This window comes from Triticum aestivum, chromosome 7A (genome assembly GCF_018294505.1).
Source record: "Triticum aestivum cultivar Chinese Spring chromosome 7A, IWGSC CS RefSeq v2.1, whole genome shotgun sequence".
Classification (NCBI taxonomy): domain Eukaryota; kingdom Viridiplantae; phylum Streptophyta; class Magnoliopsida; order Poales; family Poaceae; genus Triticum; species Triticum aestivum.
The window spans coordinates 59,468,006-59,472,708 of record NC_057812.1 but is presented as its reverse complement, the minus strand read 5'-3'; positions in this window follow the sequence as shown (position 1 = coordinate 59,472,708).

The window sequence follows — 4,703 nt, the reverse complement described above, 5'->3', positions numbered from 1 at the left end:
GAAATTCCCGGAGACGGCCCAGAGCATTACCCTCCCATAGCTTGCTTCTAGCTCCTAAATATCGTGCTTTCTTAAACCTATCCTAACAACATTGCTAGTGTATGCCGCTACCGTCAACGGGCAAGGTACACGGAAATAGACCATATCACTCGATGTGACTCAAATCCATTAGCCTAGGATTGCAACAAAAATCATTAGCCTAGGATTGCGACAAAAATGTCTGGACGACCTGAAGAGAGCTCGTATTGTCTTCGGTCTTGTTTCTAATTTTACTACTTGGCTGACGTATACGAAAACGTCCTGCATAGCAAACAGGGACTCAGTCTAAGACCAATGTGATATTCTGTCTTGTTTGTAATTTTACTTATTGGCTGATGTCCCTTTGTGCATAGATAAGTGTTTTGCTGTCTTTTCAGTTTTGACAGGTCTGTATGTACGTGACTTGTACTATGATCCTTATAAAAATGAGGCACGTATTACCATGCAAAAAAAGACCATGTCGATCTACCCTTAGATGTGGGGTAAGTCAGGTAGGTTCCGTGTTAGTAGCTATAAACTTTATAGTTGGGTAATTTGAAAGAACTCGCCCTCGAATTCATGGTTCTATACAAATATTTCCAAAAACCGTGTTAAATTGAGGACATGACAAAAAAATATAGTTATGTAATTTCTTACTCGGTATTAAGTGTCTGCACTCGTCAACTAGAAAAATGTACTAAATAATCTCAGTTAATATTTTTTTCCATACAGTTGATTGCCCATTAGTGTTTTAATGCAACAAGTGAAGGGCCCTCACAAAAGAAACATAGGAAGTATGATTTTCCATATTTGTGCCACAGTGATCCATCATTATGCTTGTGAAACAAAGATTCCACCAAGTTTTATGCAGTGTATTTCTAGTTCCCTAGAACAACCTAATAATGCAAGTCTACAAAAGTTAGGTAACGACTTGCAAAAGAATGTTGTTTTCCTAGATTTACCGGGGAAGGTCGGTCGGATCTCCACCTGGGGTTGCGGAACCCGAAGCTATGGTTCATCCATGGATTGTGTTGATTGACTGCCCTAGAGTCTTTTTCCTGATACGTTCATTGGGATTCTTTTCTCTCTTGCCGATGGATTGATCGGTCTTCTTTTTGGTTTTTCCGATCTACATCGATTTGCAAGGTCTGTCGCCCGGTCAACCCTTGACACGCACACGCTACTGCGGAGGCTTCACGCAACGCGCTAGATGCCCTACTGCAGAGGCCGCTTGAGGGGTTCTACGTTGGCCAGTCATCCAGCGCCAGATCGGCTGACCTCACAGACGGGCCCCACATAGGCGTTGTTGGTTGCTTGCGTGCATGCGCTGGTGCGGTCGGCCACTCACGCTCGCTCAAATCACAAGCGTGTCCATGCAGGTCTTGGTTGATCGCGCATGCTGCGTGTCGTGCGCGAACCAGCAAAGTGGACATGGTCAAGTGCACTGTCAACCATCGGCATCCGGGCTAAGCTTCCTATGCAATTCTTGTGTGCATGCACATGTGCATACGTTACCGATAGGTCCACGGATGCAACTTCCTGGACCAGGACATGTCAGCGTGCCCTTTTTTTTTTTGTCTAATCGGTATTTTTCATGGTGTCTTCGGTCTAATCAACCGCACACATGGTGTTTTTTCATGGATTCCGCCAAGATTGGTGTCAAGCATAGAGTTATCTCCACAAATCGAGCATCCAGCTGTCGCTGGGTCGACCTTTGGGGCCGCAAACATTGCCATCACGAGGCCCTCCACGTTGTTACACCGATACACAAGCAGCCCCTGTGTCACCTCATTGGGATGAATCACCACCGCCACATCACCGTCTCCACACGTTGAAGCTTACCATGGCGTTCGCTACACTGCCTCCCTGGGCATGGGATCACCAACGTACGCGCATGGTCTTTGGTACGATGTTGCGTTATTCCATGCCTACTTCAAGCACCATTTCGACTCTTCTACGGGACATCGATGTGTCCATTCCTGGCTACCTTTGGTTCCCCTGACCAACTTTCGTCTTTGTCTAGCACATTCTCGTCGCAAGTGTCGGCATCATCTTCCTTTATCACATAGTCTACTCGAGCAACCATTGGCAACATCATCACCTTCTACCCAATGTCCTTTCGCGCCGCAACCGTCTTGGAGGCCTCCTCTGCTTGTCCCTGTGACATGGCATACATTTTTTATTGGTTCCGTCTATGCATGCCCGGTGCTGGTAGTACTGACGCATGCCTTAGGCCCCAATGTGTACTTAGTATGATAAACCCATCTACAATGGCTTTAACAACATCGTCTGCGGCATTGACACACTCCTTGACGACTACATCCATAATGTCATTGTTTTCTTCTCGGCGCACCATTGCGTACCTGGCTCCTTAGCGCTTCCTTACACCCTTGGCTCCACATGATGCTACTTCGACACCATGCTCTGAGATTCATCGATCACGGCCATGCCGCAGCACGCTCTCAGCTTCATCGACATTAGCACAAAGGGCTATCATCTCGCCTGAGCAACCTAGTGGTTTGTTAGCGCGTCCGCATTGTCACGCTGTCCACGACACTCCTGCTACGATTGCGTGGAGATGTCATTTCGTTGGTTTTGACATTTAGTTTCTCTTCGGTATGACCGTTTGAGACGCTCTTGTCGTCTGCGACCCTACCAGTATGACTGCAGGGGTGGCAAGAGTATATAGACATATCTATGTATTTGATAGACTATGATGGTAATCATCTCCTACCTTATCTCTAGCAGAGACTTCTTGGCCTGCACGTCCTGTACTCCATGAGTAATGCTATACGCATGGGTCTTTACAGAGGTTTTACGGGGTTAATTAAAGATTAGTGGCTGTGATTTGGTTAAGTACGACGGCCCCCACTAGTTAAATTAAAGGGGGGGGGGGGGGCAATTAGATTAGTGTTATTCAACCCACGAAGTCCGTTGAAATATGCCCGTGAGTCTACTATTATCGGTACAATATATACACTCCCATATATAAACTGCTCAAGAGGTTCAATACAATACACACGGCTAATGGGGCTACTACTTTTACTCTTGGGATAGAAGAAGAAGAGATCTTTTACGGTACATCTAAATAATGTGAGCCATTCATTTCCGGCCATTCAATGATCTAGATTGACCAATACTTCCTGATAAAATCAGAAGTATTTTGTGTTCAATTGGTAAAATTGGAAGACACACCAAGCAAATACCAAAACTCTACTTCCGGAAGCCCGTGTGATTTCTTTTCCTGTTCTGACCGGACTCCATTCATCCATTTCTGGCGAAGATGAGATGCAACGAATACGATTGTACAAAGTAGATGGACCCTTGCCGGAAAATATTTTTGACCCCGAGCAAATCACCATATACAAAGCTAGCCAACCTACACTGCGCTGTTGATTGATCATGTCCGGATGCACCAGTACGAATACGTGATCGGCCCGTTGTTTTCCGACGATCAAACGGGTGGCTGCAGCCGCTGCATAAAAGCAGGGCAGGCACGTCAAATCTAATTTCACCAGAACACGTCAGATGATCCTGTTGTCACAAGTGATGCGTGTCCCAGTGATGCTAAATGGTCGATAAAGGAAGCGTAACTCCTCGTAGACATGAACTATCATCTCACGATGTACTTGTCACAGCAGTTAGCTCGACGTACTAGGGTACCCCAGCAAAGAGGTACGCTCACACATGGCACATGACGAGAAGCATCAACGACATCACGGACCAAGCGAAACATCGGTGCTGCAGTGCCGTCGTCGTCGCCGGCAGCAGCAACGCCGCCAACTCAGTCGGGAAGCTCTACCACACTTAGGGGGATGGGACCGGGAGCCTCGAAAGGAAGGCCATGCTCCCAGGTTTCCAGAATGACGGCAGCTCTTTCATCAAGGCCGTTAGGGCTAACAGATGGCGTGAGCTCTGAAATGTGATTGATTTTTGGACAGGCGTCGCAGATGTCTGACGACAGCAACACCGAGGCTTGACGAGGGTTGTCTTAGGCGATGGGTTTTACAAATTACAGAAAAAACAACTGACCAATCTACCCAGCTAATCAATGGCCGAGATAATTCGATACTGCTCTGTCCCAGCGGCAGTACGATGTTTCGCAAAAAATCTCTACAAGAATAGAAGCCACAGCAAAAGGAATATGATCATATGTACGAGGAAAGTGAGCTTGCCTTCATACTACGCCACGTTTTTGATTTTTTTTTTCCGGGTAGCCATGTGTTAAGCTTTGCCGAACTTTCCGGGCTTTAGATCAGCCTTGAGTTTGGCTCGTTTGGGTCTCCAGCTGAATTTAAACTGAACCAAGCTCGAACATTTTGTTGAGTGTGTTGGTCTTGGATGTCTCAGGAAGCCATATTTAGCTTCCCACCTGTCACCCTGCATGAACCAAGCCAGATAGTACTACCAACGAGCTCAACCAACCCAACATACCATTGGCGAACCTACCATCCTTAGCTAAATTACGTGTCACTACTAGTCCATCAATTATCGAATGCTCGGTGATTCCAACTAGTGGAGTACGAACGAAAGTTACACCATTCCGAACGAATGGAGATCCTTGACTATAGCTTACTTGTGTGAGCATTGGATTTAAGAGCCATACCTGCAGGCCAGCTGCCTGCAAATTTCTTCCAATTAAAGGTACTAAGCGCATCTGGATTATGGTGAGGGCCTACATTTGT